The sequence below is a fragment of the Hyperolius riggenbachi genome, chromosome 5 (genome assembly GCF_040937935.1).
Source record: "Hyperolius riggenbachi isolate aHypRig1 chromosome 5, aHypRig1.pri, whole genome shotgun sequence".
Classification (NCBI taxonomy): domain Eukaryota; kingdom Metazoa; phylum Chordata; class Amphibia; order Anura; family Hyperoliidae; genus Hyperolius; species Hyperolius riggenbachi.
Window position 1 is genome coordinate 279747794 of NC_090650.1, and position 18561 is coordinate 279766354.

Here is an 18561-nt window from a genome sequence, read left to right on the forward strand (position 1 = left end):
TTGTTATCTATGTATGCATTTATGGCCCCTCTTATTGTCAGTTTTTCACTCTATACAGTGCCATAGAAGATGGTGCACTAAATAAAATACTACTAATTGTAATAATAATAGTAAACAATAAAAAATACCTGCTGATCCATCCATATATTGCAATGGATATGTGCATAGTATATATATATAAAAAAATAAAAAAAAATAAGGCATAGCAAATTTACTAGGGTATGAAAAACATTTTTGGAGGGTAAATGGTTTTTGCGTCATTTGCTTTTAAAGTCATTAAAACATTCTGGGAATGTGTATTGAAGTATTATATTATCATGGTCACTGGACAAGCAATTTTGCAAATAATAGCAAATAATTTATGAATGTTGATGTCATTTCTTTGCTACAAAAGACTAACATTACAGTGTGTACAAATACGTATTCTGTGTCCTTTTGGAGAACTCTATTGCTGACAGCCAAGCAGAAATGGAAATCTGTTGTGCTATTTATACAGGATGATCTCAGCTTAGTACCTATTCAAGAAAATAGGAGCAGAATGCACATGTCCCTTAAGAATTATTCTTCATAGACATTTGAATTGTTATTCTGTCAAAGGACTGCTGAGCAAGTCTGTATAAAAAAAATAAACAGCTTGTCAAAAGATTGCAAGTAAACAGACCCAGGAAGGGCAAAAGACACTGAATCAAATAGTGACACAATGTGCTGACCTTTAACACAACCTTTATTACTTTTACGTTTGGAAAAGAAAAAGCAAAAATCAAAAATAAGAGATTCTGTCCCCTGAAAATAAATACACCCACAGATAATTTTTTTTTGTGTAAAATTATTTCAAAATATTTTATTAAAGGTTGGATTTTGTTCTGTTTTGTTTAGAATGCAAAAGAACACATTATTTAATGAAACAGATAGAAAGTGATGACAGAAGTGCCAATTATTTTGAGCTGACATCTTCAGCAATGCTTTATAGCGTACATACTTATATCACTAGGCTAGGTTCACACTGGAATGCTGCGTAGCTTACCCTGTAAAGTAGGATGACAAGGTAATGGAAGGGAAAAGTTGAATTATGTGTTACATGTACGATGTGATGCCAGAGTCATATCTAGGGAAAATAGCTCCTTTGGATAACACTGAAATACCCAGAAGGGTAGAGAAGGAAGGGGAGGAGTCACTATCTAAAAAATTAAGGTGTAATCTCAGTGGAATTGGTTGTCTCAAAGTTGACGTGAAGCATGACCTGCAAGACTAAAGTATGACAATAGTGTCAGCCTGTACATATTACAAATAACAGTTAGGCAGTGTGTCCCCCAAATAATGTAACATGGCAGTAGATTGCCAATCAGAAAAAACTAGAATCTATATGGAGAACTTCAGGTATGTTGTAGAGCAGCGCCCCCAGCATGAGGTGCCTCTGTGTGATGCATACAATGAAGTATACAGTTAATGAAAAGTATACTTTACAGTAACTATACATGTGCATGTTGTTCAGTACCACACAGTACCTCATGTTATGCAAATGGATCCATCGCACCACAGTGCTAAATCATCAATGTATCATGTATCATTAGAATATAATTGCATTGTGTTAGCACCCCAATGCCCCAATGTGAGCATTGTCCTTTTGAGGCGCTCACAATCTAGTTTCTTCCATTGTAAGGAGAACAGAGGCACCAAAAGAACAAAATATATTAAAAGCTTTAAAATTCCTCGGGAGGCAGTGGTGGACTCATCTCCCCGAAATAGACATATTACCGTCAATTTAAAAAAAAACAAGTTTATTTATATACTCCAATAAACAGTGCAACGCTTTCGCAGGTATATTCCCGCTTCTTCAGGCAATAACAAATAAGAGTACACAGAGTACAGTCTCAAGGTCACGATAAGAGCCTCTGACCCTATCTACAGAGAGCGACGTCTTAATCCTGAGTGAGGACAGGTCTAATCTCCTCACTTGCCTATACATTGGTTACCTAAATGGTAACCCTGACTTGTGTGTATATTCATTTATATACCTCTCATTACTCATTATTGTACATACTACACTATATTGGGCTCTCGGTGTTCCCTTCTTTTTTCCTAGTTTCTTCCATAGACATATTCTAATGTACCCACCATAACCTAAGGCATATTTGAAGAGGATTACACACTTAAAGGACACCTAAACTTAGAGAGATGTGGAGGCTGACATATTAATTTCCTCTTAAACAATACCAGTTGCCTGGTAGTCCTGCATATCTTTCTGGCTGCAGTAGTGTCTGAATCACACACCGGGAACAAGCATTCAGCTAATCCCGTCATCTTCAGTCAGAAAAATCTGACCTGCATGCTTGTTCAAGGTCTATGGCTAAAAGTAATAAAGGTAGGTTCAGGGCATGAAAACACAGAGAAAGCACACATACTCTATGTAGATATTGCTCTTACCAAAATTCTAGCTCTACAAGGAAAATGTGCTAGACGCAATGCACTGTGTAGCCTACATGCATAGATTACCAGTCAAAGGTTTTAGAGCACCTCAATTGTATTTCCTTTTTTTTATTTAAATTGAAGTAGTTTAGTGTCTCATTGTACTATGAAGTGAAAGCATAAAACACATAAACAATTGAAGTCTATACTCAGCAGTGTGAGTCATCCACTTCTCTTCTTGTGCTTCATCTGCTGCTCCGTCCTCATTGCCAAGCTTTCATTGGCTGACAATTATCCAGTGTGTTCACTTCAAACTTTTATCTTTCTTATACATCTTCCTTTTGTTTCTTGTAAAATGCTGAATGTTTTGTTAATCACCATGCAGTTGTCACTGTAGCGAATTATATAGACTAACACTTCGATATTATTTACCAATATCTGCATTGTCATGTACACCAATGTCTGTATATTATGCACCACTGTTTATTTATTTTATTGTATAGCAGCACAGAAGATGATGATATAAATAATTATAATATCATGGAGTTCATGTAAAGCTTAAATGTATTCTAAGCCACCTTTGGTAGATATATTGGCTGAACACACTTGTGGCATTCTTAACTATTCTTCAGAAAGTTCTTCCCAGCTCTGTTACAGAAGTTCCCTTTAATGTGTGACTCTTGTTGGCTGCTTTGCCTTCACTGTTCTGCCCAGTTCATCTCAAACCAGCTTGAGGGGGTCTAAATCTGTAAATCACTGCACACTACTTCATGTTTAAAAACCTATCATCTTGTTTTTTTTCTTCCTAAGGTAGCCCTTGGATAGTTTAGACTCCTGTTTTAGGTTACTAACTTGCTGTAGAATGAGCCCCTAGAGTTGGGCCGAACCTCCGATTTTAGGTTCGCGAACCTGGTTCGCGAACTTCCGCGGAAGGTTCGGTTCGCGTTAAAGTTCGCAAACCGCAATAGACTTCAATGGGGATGCGAACTTTGAAAAAAAAAATAATTATGCTGGCCACAAAAGTGATGGAAAAGATGTTTCAAGGGGTCTAACACCTGGAGGGGGGCATGGCGGAGTGGGATACATGCCAAAAGTCCCCGGGAAAAATCTGGATTTGACGCAAAGCAGCGTTTTAAGGGCAGAAATCACATTGAATGCTAAATGACAGGTCTAAAGTGCTTTCAAACATCTTGCATGTGTATACATCAATCAGGTAGTGTAATCAGAGTACTGCTTCACACTGACACACCAAACTCACCGTGTAAAGCAGCGCAAACAGCTGTTTGTGTAGTGACGGCCGTGCTGGACTGGTGCGCACCATGGCGAGAGTGCAGGTTTTGGTGGCTTTACAGCCCATATGGTCGCCTGGCTGATGTAGCTGAATGACAGAACAGTGACTGTCCAGCTGATCAAATTTGGTCTGACCACAATGAGGCAACGACCTGCCGGGTGGCCTTCCTCTGGCTCTGGCACTACCTCTTCCTCTACCTGTTTTGTCCATATCGGGTATGCACGGAGTGGTATATCACACTGCGTGCACTCACGTAGGTAGGTGGGTTCACTTAACTGCACAGGTATGCGCACTGATGCGGTGGGTTCACTAAACAGAACAGGTATACAGTGGCGGGTTCACAGAACAGGTATGCAGTGGCAGGTTCACTGAACACAACAGGTATGCAGTGGCGGGTTCACTGAACAGGTATACAGTGGCGGGTCCACTGAACAGAACAGGTATGCAGTGGCGGGGTTCACTAAACAGAACAGGTATACAGTGGCGGGTTCACTGAACAGGTATACAGTGGCGGGTCCACTGAACAGAACAGGTATGCAGTGGCGGGTTCACTAAACAGAACAGGTATACAGTGGCGGGTTCACTGAACAGGTATACAGTGGCGGGTTCACTGAACAGAACAGGTATGCAGTGGCGGGTTCACTAAACAGAACAGGTATACAGTGGCGGGTTCACTAAACAGAACAGGTATACAGTGGCGGGTTCACTAAACAGAACAGGTATACAGTGGCGGGTTCACAGAACAGGTATGCAGTGGCAGGTTCACTGAACACAACAGGTATGCAGTGGCGGGTTCACTGAACAGGTATACAGTGGCGGGTCCACTGAACAGAACAGGTATGCAGTGGCGGGTTCACTAAACAGAACAGGTATACAGTGGCGGGTTCACTAAACAGAACAGGTATACAGTGGCGGGTTCACTAAACAGAACAGGTATACAGTGGCGGGTTCACAGAACAGGTATGCAGTGGCAGGTTCACTGAACACAACAGGTATGCAGTGGCGGGTTCACTGAACAGGTATACAGTGGCGGGTCCACTGAACAGAACAGGTATGCAGTGGCGGGTTCACTAAACAGAACAGGTATACAGTGGCGGGTTCACTAAACAGAACAGGTATACAGTGGCGGGTTCACAGAACAGGTATGCAGTGGCAGGTTCACTGAACACAACAGGTATGCAGTGGCGGGTTCACTGAACAGGTATACAGTGGCGGGTCCACTGAACAGAACAGGTATGCAGTGGCGGGTTCACTGAACAGGTATGCAGTGGTGGGTTCACAGAACAGGTATGCAGTGGTGGGTTCACAGCACAGGTATGCAGTGGTGGGTTCAATGAACAGGTATACAGTGGCGGGTCCACTGAACAGAACAGGTATGCAGTGGCAGGTTCACTGAACAGGTATGCAGTGGTGAGTTCACAGCACAGGTATGCAGTGGTGGGTTCACAGCACAGGTATGCAGTGGTGGGTTCACAGCACAGGTATGCAGTGGTGGGTTCACAGAACAGGTATGCAGCCAGACAGGAACAAGTTAAGCCTAACTAATCTTTCCCTGAGAGACAGTCTGCAGCAGCTCGCCCTACTCTCACTAACGCAGGCAGCACACGAGTGACCGTAATGGCCGCCGCTGCCTGCCTTATATAAGGGGGGTGGGGCTCCAGGGGCTAGTGTAGCCTAATTGGCTACACTGGGCCTGCTGACTGTGATGTAGAGGGTCAAAGTTGACCCTCCATGTGCATTATGGGGCGAACCGAACTTCCGCAAAGGTTCGCCTGCGGGACGCGAACGCGAACCACTGAAGTTTGCATGGAACCGTTCGCAGGCGAACCGTTCGGCCCAACTCTACTCCTGACCAAATAAAATGCATTCTGTCTGCAGTATGTACTTGCTCCTTGTTGCAAACTCAATCTAAAGAAAAAGAAAGACTGGGTCTCAACCTGGATTTGGGCTGATTGGCTAATTTATTGCAAGCACCACAGTATAAAAAGTAGGGTATTTCAACCTGTATGGTCTTTTTCAAGAGCTAGCACTTGAAAAAGACCATGCCAATCGAAATGTTTTCCTTTTCATACTGTGGCACTTGCAATAAATTGGTAAATCGGCCCAAATCCAGATTGAGACCCAGTTTTTCAATTTTTGGCTTGAAGTTACTCCTTTAGTGGATACGGGTGTTGACTGGTTAACTTCATAATCAAGCATAATTTGGGTAGCAGCATTGAGACTCTGCATTGCCTTGTTGTAAGCTCCTCTATCTCGGTCTTGCATGCTTATTCCAGGTCTTCCTCCAAGTCCTAAGCATGTTATCCTACATGTTCTATCTTGTGAGTCCTGTTGTATGAAAAGCATAGAGCAGTGTTAGGAAGCGGTGTTCCATACAGAAGAACTTGTCACAAGGACCAATCTTCAATCTTCATTTTATTCAAAGCACTTTTTAAAGATGGAAATGTGAGATATGCAAAATGCACAAAATATTTGTATTCATTTAATTAGAATATGATTAATGATCATCCAGAAAATAACATCCATTTGTTTTTATTTGTAGCCACATTTTATGTCATATGAATGGTATTCAATGAGATTGTTGTAGCAGCAAAGTTAAGGGCTTATAGTGCAGAAATTAGGTCCATTGTAGCCATAAACATTTCCATGATATTGCTGCAATAAAATAGTGGGCGTCCTTTTTACTGTTTGTAGCCGCTAATCGCTGCAAATAACATGGGAGTCTATGGAGGCGCCCTTTTTACACAGGGGGCTCTGGCTCCTTTTCAAACTGATACCTACTCAGGATAGAAAGTGCTTATAAAAATGCTGTAAATGTACAAGGTAGAAAGATGAAAAATACATTATCTGACACGCAAAATAATTTACAGCCTATTTCTAAACCCATATTTATTGTAAATTTCTAAACCTTTACTTTAGCATTTTTTTAACTTGTTATAAATGATATTAGATGTATTTTCCAAAGCAAAGAAAAAAATTGAGTTTTTCATGAAATATTCTATTTTGATGTTGATCCTCTATTCTTATGTAGCAATATCCTTCAATAGAGAACTCAAATATTAAACGACTATAGATCAACATCAGTTATATTTCTCCATAAGGAAGTCTGGACCATCTTTAAGCCACATAAGCATTGAATGTTTTATACATCTTTCAAGTGCTGGAGCAATAGTGCCAATCAATCAACACTATGTAATTCCTATATTTCTATTCTGTACTCCAGTAGCTTTGACCTTTTCCAGAATGCATATATCCTTAAAATCACTTGCTTGCCTTTCTCTGAAATAATTGGTCTTCCTGGGACATGACCTCACTAACAAGTATTGTGACATCTGTGGAAAAAAATGGTTTGTATAGAGTTGAAAAATGTAGAATATAAAGTTTCTCAAGCCTTTATTTTTCAATGAATGTTCTACATCTATGTCTATGTAAGTCAGATGTATAATTTTACATCACAAAAATCAGAACATACAGTAACTTAGTTGACTTTATGAAAACACAGGCCAAAGAAACACAAATCTGTTTTATTTTATTGAAGAATTTTAATTTTCCATTGGATGGTAAGCATATTGTTTTATGTTTAACAAAAATTTATTATCACATTAATCTTTTTACCAAATGACGCAGCGGATGGGGTGTCGGGACACCCTGGAAAAAAGAGACAAAACAAAAATTGGGAGCTTAAATGGTGTAGTATGTTAGTAACACTGAAAACAATATGATGATAAAAGGGCTACTCGCAAAAGTGGGCTGCTGGGGGCAATCAACCACAGGAAGCAGGTGAAGATAATGAACCCGTCTCCACTCGGGGTGTCCCAGACTGGGACCGGTTGTTGTCACTTCTCCTTTAAAAGACTATAACGGCGTCAATCCTGGGCCCTTTTTGAACCCCGTCCACAGCAGATGTGGGGGGGGGGGGGGTGACTAAGCACAATGAGGGTAAAGAAGTGCCCAGGGGATTATAAAACCGAGTTAAAAACAACAGTAAGGCCTCTTGCACACTGCAAGCAATTCCGATTCAGATTCCGCTTTTTAATCGTTTTTTACATCCAATTCCGATTTGCAGTTTGCTCCCTGCACACTGCAAATCGGAATCTGTATCGGATGTAAAAACCGAATAAAAAGCGGAATCGGAATCGCTTGCAGTGTGCAAGAGGCCTTAAAATGATAAATGAGGTGGCTCACCACAATAAAGACAATCTCATAGGAAAAATGAGAATTTTAGTTTTGCACAGGCAATGCGTTTCACGGGTCTATGCCCACTTCCTCAGGCCAATAAGAGTGCCAGAGTATGTATGTAGAGCCAGTATGTATGGAGCACTTCATGCATACTGGCTCTACATACTCTGGCACTCTTATTGGCCTCTTTTTTGTCATTCATTTATCATGTTTACTGTTATTCTTAACTCAGATTTATAAACTCCTAGGTGCTTATTTACCTTTATTGTTTTTACCAAATGAATGTATTGGATTGTACATAGCAACCATAACACTAAACCTATTGTTAATACCAAATTAACCTTCACACTTATCTTTTCATTTTATCCAATACTGTATTCACATAAAAGTAATACACCCAGAAAATGTAAGCACGATTTTATGTACAGAAGTGAAGAATGACTGCAGCATTTATATGGATAATGTGGGCATTTTTATCATGAGGCTCTTAATAATGTTGCACAAAGCCCTAACTGTGTGTAACTACATATGCTTGAATATGTACATTTAGGCATATTTTATGTATGGCATTAGTGAATTATCCATACTGTAAAATACTGCCCCCTTCCCCTTTACCCTGTGCTATATTTTACACACCCCATGACTGACATTGTCATTATTAGGGTGGTCAGTCACCTCAGCCTCAATGTCTGACTGATTAAGTTGACTCAGATAACCACACACACCCAGGTGAATAAAGTCAAAAGATATGTACACAATAGTTTAACTAGTTAACCGCTAAGGGGTTTTTCCCCTTAAGGACCAGAGCAATGTTTTTGCTTTCAGCGCTCCTCCCTTTCATTAACCAATAACTTTATAACTACTTATCACAACAAAATGATCTATAGCTTGTTTTTTCTGCAACCAATTAGGCTTACTTTGGAACATTTTGCTAAGAATCATTTTATTCTAAATGCATTGTAACAGGAATAATATGAAACAAATGGAAAAAAAATCATAATTTCTCAGTTTTCAGCCATTATAGCTTAAAATAATGCATGACCTGAGCCGTCAATGTCACTGCCAACCATGTCATATCTCATATTATTGTAGAAAAATTAGAATCTATGTCTTACTTAAAATTAATTATATGTGTTTGAAAATATTCTGCCAATTATTTGAGTGTATTTCAAGATTTTACATTGTGAAATTACCGTATTTTTCGCCGTATAAGACGCTCCGGCATATAAGACGCACCCAGATTTAGAGGGCAAAAATCAGGAAAAAAAGAAAAAACTAAACCTAGGTGTGTCTATGATGCAGGGGTGTCTTAAGGACTTTTTACCCCCCCCCCCCTTTCCAGTTACATTACATACTATTACACCACATAAGGGGACAGTGTTATGATTGGTTGTTCCCATGTTGCCTGCCTATGTTCCTCTATGTGGCCAGTGTAGTGATTGGCTGTTCCTGTGTCCCCCTGTGCTGGTCCTGTGCTGTGTCTCCCTGTGCCTGCTGTGTCCCCCTGTTCTGCCTGCCGTGTCCCCCTGTTTTGCCTGTGGCCCCCTGTGTCAGTGTCCCCCTGTTGTGCCAGTGTCCCCTGTGGCAGTGTCCCCCTGTTGTGCCAGTGTCCCCTGTGGCAGTGTCCCCTGTGCCTGTGGCCCCCAGGGCCTGCCATGTCCCCCTGTTGTGCCTGTGCCCCCCTGTTGTGCCAGTGTGCCTGTCGCCCCCTGTTCTGCCAGTTCCCCCTGTGCCTGCCATGTCCCCCGTTGTGCATGTGCCGCTCTGTTGTCCCAGTGTCCCCCTGTTGTATCTGTGCCCCCCTGTTGTGCCAGTGTCCCTTGTGCCTGTGGCCCCCTGTTGTGCCAGTTCCCCCTGTGCCTGCCATGTCCCCCTATTGTGCCTGTGCCCCCCTGTTGTGCCAGTTTCCCCCTCTGTAAGTGTCCTCCAGTGTCGGTGTCCCCCCTGTGCAGGCAGCGTGAGTACACTTAATACATTACCTGCTCCTGCCGCCGCGCTCCTGGCTCCAATCCTGCCCGATCCTCTTCTTCCATCTACCGCTGCCTGCTGCTGCCCCCACCGAACATCGCTGGCCGGTCCTAATTAGCCGCATGGATACGCTATCATCACACGCATGCCGCCGAACAACGCTGGCCGGATCTAATTAGCCGCGCAGGGATACGCGATCAGCACACCACATGCGCCGGGGTCACGCATACGTGACCCGGCGCACACTGATCTTGTATCCCTGCGCAGCTAATTAGGACCCGCCAGCATTGTTCGGCGGCATGCGTGTGATGATAGCGTATCCATGCGGCTAATTAGGACCGGCCAGCGATGTTCGGCGGGGGCAGCAGCGGGCAGCGGAAGAAGAGGATCAAGTAGGACTGGAGCCTGGAGCGCGGCGGCAGGAGCAGGTAATGTATTTATTGCTTCCCTGCGCACCTCTGCACCCCAAAATCCGTACCTTCGCCGCATAAGACGCACCCACTTTTCCCTCAACATTTTGGGGAAGAAAAAGTGCGTCTTATACGGCGAAAAATACGGTAAGCAGAGTTATTCTTTAATCAGAGCTAGATTGCAAGTTTGAGTGACCCTTTATGTTCCTTTTGCTAGTAGCCTGTATGTCTCCTAACAAGCTATGTTTATACAACACCGGAGACTTTGAGTCTGACTCTACCCTCCACCCAGCTCCAACTTATCAGAGCTGTGGAGAGGCAGGAAAGTTTGTTGCATCCCATCATATGTGACTCAACTCTGCTGACTGATAGGTCAGAGAAACTCCAGGGCGTAGGAGCAGAGAGAGTGACCTCCCTAAAGAAAAATAAATAAAAACAGTGTGCCCACTGCCTAATGAGAGACTGGCCAGGAACTTGGAGCTGCAGCAGATTAGGAGAGAGACAAGGACATATGCAAATTGTATGTCTTAAATACATTGATTTGCAGAACCAGTAAAAGTGTATGTACTTGGAGAGGGTTGGCTCAGAATGGATGGTCATAGTGGCCTTGGGTACCTGGGGGCCTGCATAGAACTCTCCAATAAATAGATCTATGATGGTTCACCACCAAGTAACACACAACATGTCTATGTAATGCATGTCTTTTTTATTTTTTTAGTACCTATTTCTTTAGAAAGGACTGTAATTTTCATTAAAATACCGTAGCACACTCTTGCAGTACAAAAACTCAATGCAATTTTATTGGCAAAAATACAAAAATTCAAAAATTGGCATATAAAAGACTTTTTTATCCGTGAAATCAATCTTCATGAACAACAATATAGTATGTCCAAATAAGACTTTCATGAGACTAATAAATACTGGTGCAGATGTTGCTCACCTGCCCCCCTTTTCCATGCATTTCTGTTTTTTGTTGCTGACTGGACCTCATAGAACTGTTTATATGTACAGAGGCATGATGAAGGACATAAAAAATTGCCAGAAACTAACATATGTTGTTGGCTGATATTGTAAATGCTCACTATTTTAAGCCAGTATCCATCGGTCTCATGAAAGTCTTATTTGGACATACTATATTGTTGTTCATGAAGTCTTTTATATGCCAATTTTTTAATTTTTGTATTTCTGCCAATAAAATTGCATCTTTGTACTGCAAGAGTGTGCTACAATACTTTATTGAAAATTTCAATCCTTTCTAAAGAAATAGGTACTTATTGTGAGTGCAGTGGATCACTCGTAAAAGGACGTTTTTGCTCTTCCATTTGAAAGAAGCATTCCTAATTATACATTATACAGATTATATTAGCCTGATGAAACAGAGAACATTTTCTCTGAGAAACGCGTCATTTTCACTAATAAATAAGCCCCTTTTTATACCTTATTACCTCACCACTCTCTATTTTATTTGCGGCAAGTCACAGCGGTAATATCTGCTAGCCACGCGATACTACTCAGTTTCACACCATCTTACGCAACTGACGTTGCATAGAGGCCGCTCCCTCCTGTGTGGTCTTGCGAGGTGAGCGTGCACCTGAATCTAACTTTTTGGCCTGCCTACATCTCCCTGCAAGTGTCCAAACTGAAAACGTGACTCCCTGGAGGCCCTCCGGATTCCCCGCCTGGAGCTGGATCACGAGCCTGGTCCCTGGCCCCTAAAGGGACAAACGCTATCAGAGGTTGTGTCATACGAGCAGCCACTTCTGAACAAGTGACACTTGTCTTTGGCAGGGTGGATGCTCCTTTTTATTTGTCACTCAGAGCGCTCTCTCTTTTGCATGTTTTTACTTTCTCTAGTGGATACTGAGAGCTGCCTAGGGAGGATTGCCAGATCGCACCAATAGGGAACTGTCTACATTCCTGATTTTCATTGTTAATTATACATTTAACTTCTTTATTTTTAACACCGATTTAAATTATCACTTTTCTAGGATGAACTGTGTTGTGCTGGGCATACAGTATATATTATGCATTTACTTTATATCGCATTTATAGATCCAATGGGATTGGTTAATTACATTTACAGAAATCAATTTAAATTGATCAAACATGTCCACAGGTGGATTTACTTGCAATATTGGATAGATTGTTAAACAATAACATTAGAGAATAAATATCAAAATGTTTGGCAACTGTAAAGTGGAACTAAAATCAAATAAAAAACAGTTTGGCATATAAACAATTAGAGCAATAACAAGGTTTAACCACATTACACCTAGACTTTTTTTCCTCTTATGAACTATAGCAGTTAAGACATTTTAGCTATGCCCTCATTTAATGAGCAATAGCTTTATCACTACGTATGACACTTTAGTAATATATATATATATTGCTTTTGTTCAGGAAAAACTAAGCTTTCTTCTGGTGTATTTTATTTCCTATGCATTTTAAAGGGCAAAAAATGAAAAATAAATGTTCACCTATTATTATTTTAAAATAAAATATGCTAATTTAACCAGTTCCAGATTTCTGCTACGTATATATATATGCCCCTGTGTTTATACCACTAGCAGATCAGGGGCGTACATATACGTACTGTATACTTACCGCTGCCAATCGCGATTCCAGCACCGTTTCCGCCACATCCCCGTTCTTTTGTGATCAGGGCATGAGAATCAACTCATTCTCGGCCCGATCACTGTGCCGTTATGTATAGGAGAGAGAGCATCTCTCATTCATAACCCCAAGGAAACAGTTACAAACAGTTTTGTTCCTATCTGCTGTAAACAGCAGACAATGACCTAAGTGTAGTGCCATCTTGTGGACAAAAGTAAAATACAACCAAATACACCCCAGTGTAACATAAGACACTTTTACAGTCAAGCATTTATTAAATATTTACTATTGTTTAACCCCTTCCACCCCTAACCCATAGTTACCAAAATAAAACTGGTAAAAAAAATTACAACATTAAAATAAATCCTACATAAATAGTTACCTTAGGAACTTTTTGAATATGTATGTTATGTGGGTATATACAGTGGAGGAAATAATTATTTGACCCCTCACTGATTTTGTAAGTTTGTCCAATGACAAAGAAATGAAAAGTCTCAGAACAGTATCATGTCAATGGTAGGTTCATTTTAACAGTGGCAGGTAGCACATCAAAAGGAAAATCGAAAAAATAACCTTACATAAAAGATAGCAACTGATTTGCATTTCATTGAGTGAAATAAGTTTTTGAACCCCTACCAACCATTAAGAGTTCTAGCTCCCACAGAGTGGTTAGACACTTCTACTCAATTAGTCACCCTCATTAAGGACACCTGTCTTAACTAGTCACCTGTATAAAAGACACCTGTCCACAGAATCAATCAATCAAGCAGACTCCAAACTCTCCAACATGGGAAAGACCAAAGAGCTGTCCAAGGATGTCAGAGACAAAATTGTAGACCTGCACAAAGCTGGAATGGGCTACAAAACCATTAGCAAGAAGCTAGGAGAGAAGGTGACAACTGTTGGTGCGATTGTTCAAAAATGGAAGGAGTACAAAATGACCATCAATCGACCTCGCTCTGGGGCTCCATGCAAGATCTCACCTCGTGGGGTGTCAATGGTTCTGAGAAAGGTGAAAAAGCATCCTAGAACTACACGGGAGGAGTTAGTGAATGACCTCAAATTAGCAGCGACCACAGTCACCAAGAAAACCATTGGAAACACATTACACCGCAATGGATTAAAATCCTGCAGGGCTCGCAAGGTCCCCCTGCTCAAGAAGGCACATGTGCAGGCCCGTCTGAAGTTTGCCAATGAACACCTGAATGATTCTGTGAGTGACTGGGAGAAGGTGCTGTGGTCTGATGAGACCAAAATAGAGCTCTTTGGCATTAACTCAACTCGCTGTGTTTGGAGGAAGAAAAATGCTGGCTATGACCCCCAAAACACCGTCCCCACCGTCAAGCATGGGGGTGGAAACATTTTGCTTTGGGGGTGTTTTTCTGCTAAGGTCACAGGACAACTAAATTGCATTAACGTGAAAATGGACGAAACCATGTATCGTGAAATCCTAAACGACAACCTCCTTCCCTCTGCCAGGAAACTGAAAATGGGTCGGGGATGGGTGTTCCAGCACGACAATGACCCAAAACATACAGCAAAGGCAACAAAGGAGTGGCTCAAGAAGAAGCACATTAAGGTCATGGAGTGGCCTAGTCAGTCTCCGGACCTTAATCCAATAGAAAACCTATGGAGGGAGCTCAAGCTCAGAGTTGCACAGAGACAGCCTCGAAACCTTAGGGATTTAGAGATGATCTGCAAAGAGGAGTGGACCAACATTCCTCCTAAAATGTGTGCATACTTGGTCATCAAGAAACGTTTGACCTCTGTGCTTGCAAACAAGGGTTTTTCCACTAAGTATTAAGTCTTTTATTGGTAGAGGGTTCAAAAACTTATTTCACTCAATGAAATGCAAATCAGTTGCTATCTTTTATTTAAGGTTTTTTTTTTCGATTTTCCTTTGGATGTGCTATCTGCCACTGTTAAAATAAACCTACCATTGAAATGATACTGTTCTGAGACTTTTCATTTCTTTGTCATTGGACAAACTTACAAATACAGTGAGGGGTCAAATAATTATTTCCTCCACTGTAAATGTTGCTTTTGAAAATAAAAGCTTATAATTATTTTTCGTATAAAAAAACACTAAAATGAATAAATACACCTTTGTTTCCAAATAAAATATTATCACCATACATTGTACGCAATTTAAACGTTGTAATAATTGGGACAAATGAGCAAATAAAATGTGTCTGTTTTACCTTAAATAGCACATTTTATTTTTAAACTACAATGGCTATGATGAATTTTTGCAACTTTTTTCTTCTTCTTCCCTGTAAAATGCATATATAATAAAATAATTCTTAGCAAAACGTACTGCCCAAAGAAAGCCTAGTTTGTCCTGCAAAAAAATAATATATTGATCATTTCAGTGTGATAAGTAGTCATAAAGTTATTGTCAAATGAATGGGAGGAGCGTTATGTAAAAATTGCTCTGGTCTTGAAGTGGAAAAAACCTGTGGTAGGGAAGTGGTTAAATAAGAAACCCTAATTAAATCTGGCAATTTATCCCAGCTGTAGCCAATAAATGAACACCCAGTAGGCTACATTAGAGCACTTGGGAGTCTTGCCCAAGAACTGGATAATTACTGGCTCCAAGCAAGACTCAAACCATTTTCTCCTATGTCAAAGGTAGCATCTTAAACCAGTACATTATCCAGATGGAGAGTGGTTTTAGGCTGTGGGTAGATGATCAATGGGTGGAGTTTACTTTCTGGGGCATGGACCATGGGGAAGGTTTGAATGAATGACATCCTAAGAAGTTGTCCTCGAAGCTTACAGCTTGGAATGGGTTTTAATATATATATTAAAGGTGACACGTACAACATGACATATTTTTCTGTGGAAAATTTAAAAATGGTCCAATCCATATTTCCAAAAGGATCATCAGCACGCTGTTGTAAAAAACAAAAGCCACACTGTAAATGGTGAAAAAAATAAGGTGTACAGTCAGTGATTTGCTTACTTCTGGCAGCCTAACACTAGGATATTAAAGGGACTCCGAGCAGTGCAGAAACTATGGAAAGATGCATATCATTTTGAAGCTCTTGTTCTCCTCTTTCCAATGATATCTAAACCGCGACTGCGGCAATTTCGATCACCAAAAACGAAAAGGCGTAGGATAGCGGTTTATAATTCATTGGAAAGAGGAGAAAGCGAGCTTTAAAATGATATGCATCTTTCCATAGTTTCTGCACTTTTTGGAGTCCAGCATTTTATTACACAGGACGACTTTCCCCAAAGTCGACAGCTCCATTCAGCACAATGCAATGAAATACAAGGAACCCAGGGGGATATAATTACAAACATCATGCTGGTAGGTGTGAGGATATAATTAATTAGTTGTGGGCATGCTTAAAGGCATACCCACAGGCACTGCTCGGAGTCCCTTTAAAGGTATTTGTTCCCAGCTGCCAAGATGGAGATCACAGTAACCCATGACAAAATATATAGTAAACATCACAAAAGTTATTCTAGACAACTCTAGTAACATTTATAAAACACAAAACAAAAACTACAGTACAGCTATGAGCTACATGTTTGACCACAAAGACATCACAGAGGTGCTGCTTCCAAGTTGCAGGTAAAGCAAAACCTAAACATAACTCTATAATGGGTCTTCTTTGTGATCATTTGTGAAGTTACTACAGCATTCTGTAGGGGTGGACTATATCTCCCCATAGTCTGCAATGCAATATTTTAAATTTTACCTCAGAATTGTGGAAATTTGTTGATTCTGCTCACCCCTAGTGATAAAAAAGCGGTTTATAGGAAAAGCTGCAGGACAGATTAATAACGTTTTTTGTTAGCCACAAAGACAAAGTATAATGTTATAGTTAGGCTAGGTAGGAAGCTTAGGGATGATCATGATCAGGTTACTAGGTAGAAAAAAGGCTTTGATAGAAAGTCCTGTCGTAAGCTTCATACCCACCACACCTTTTTTGCAGTGGCTTTTTTTTTACAATGGGCAACTTTTGTTTGCGATGAACGATCACTTTTTGTGATATTGTGTAACCTTGTTTAACAAAAATTAATTGAAGGATGTTTGATGACATACAATGATTGAAACCATCATGCTGGATCACTGAACCAGCAATCATTCAGATCCCCATTGACCTCCATGTTAATTCGACCACTTGGTTAAACTACTGCTTAAAGCGGACCCAAACCAAACATTTTTTTAATTCAAAATATTTAGTTGCACCACTCTGACATATACAAAGTTAAATAAACACTCCTTCCAGCCTATGAGCATTTCAGTGCATGCTTTTCACCCTTCTCTTTTCATTGGGTTCAAGGTGCGTTTGCAGTGTCTGGAGGGGCTCAGCGCACCTCTGATTCGAGGCCATTCGGAGGCGGCCTGGTGATGCGCTGATCCACCTTTTGTGCAATTTTCAATTTTCGAATTTACTTGATTAGCCGCACCCAGGCTATGCATATACATAGGTTAGGATTTAGTTAGTGTTAGGTCCCCTCCCGTGGAGGATTGACTTCTTCGCAGTGGGAGGGACGAGTACTTAATAGGTTGCATGCAAGCTGTTATGGAAACCAACATCCCCCAGTGGTAGACAGGTCATGTGTATGCTAGGTGTGTATTTTATCCCACAAGTGGGGCTTGCACTCTTTTGCAGGTAGGCACTTGTCTGTTTTTAAGTAGCGCTGTTCATTTCCTTGCCATGTACAGAGTTATGCAGGTGGCAGCCATTAGCAATTCCTCCTTTGCTGGACACCATCTACTCCACCAGTTTGCCGGATTCTGTCCCGGCAATATGAAAGGAAGGGAGGAGTTCCTCCAATAAATGTAAAATCTTTTATATTTGTCATCAAGCAGCTAAAAAAAAGGTTGCTATTTATTATTATAATTTAGAAAATAGATTTTATTTCTGAAATCTTGTATTTTTAATTTGGGTCCACTTTAAATGGCCGTTCACATTATCGCTTGCTGTAATTGTGAATGTGGATCGGGGAATGATCCTTTGCCATTGCTGATAAACTACCTTCAAAAGGCTAGTTAGCTTTAGGCCTGCTTCATACTGCCAGTAAAAATAGATCAATTACCAGAACGGACACTAATGGTTGCGAACAGATCCAATGTTACCCCATTGGTCTGTTTGAACTGATCCTTTGTGCACGCTACACCGAATGGATCACAAGTTTGGGTCCGGAGTGATTCTTCTGGACAACTGAGCCCAGCGGAACTGAAACAGAGACTGAAGCATGGGAGTAAATGAGAAAATACATGTACGCAACATACACATAAAAATGGACCTCTTTAGCCACTTCCTGTCAACTCTATGATACAGCACCATCTTGGATTGTTCATGTTCCCTGCACAAATAGGGGAGTGGGATTCATCCCAGTTTGATTATTTTATCAAAATGGCAGAAATCAGGCAATATAGGATAGAGGACCTCATTGTGCAAGTCCAGGCTCAACCTGCCCTTTATGATAAAGGGCACTTTGATCACAGTAACCTACAGGAGCGCAGTAATCTGTGGGAGGCCATAACCAGATAAAATGTGGAGGGCTTTGATTACTATCAAACAAACACAAAACAAAGTCAAGGTATATTTACTGTTGGGGGGTGCATCTATTTGCACACTTTGCATAGCAGATATATATATATATTTCTCAAAGGGCTTCTGATTTAAGCGGAAGCAAAACGGGTACAAAACAACTGCCAAGGGAACAAAA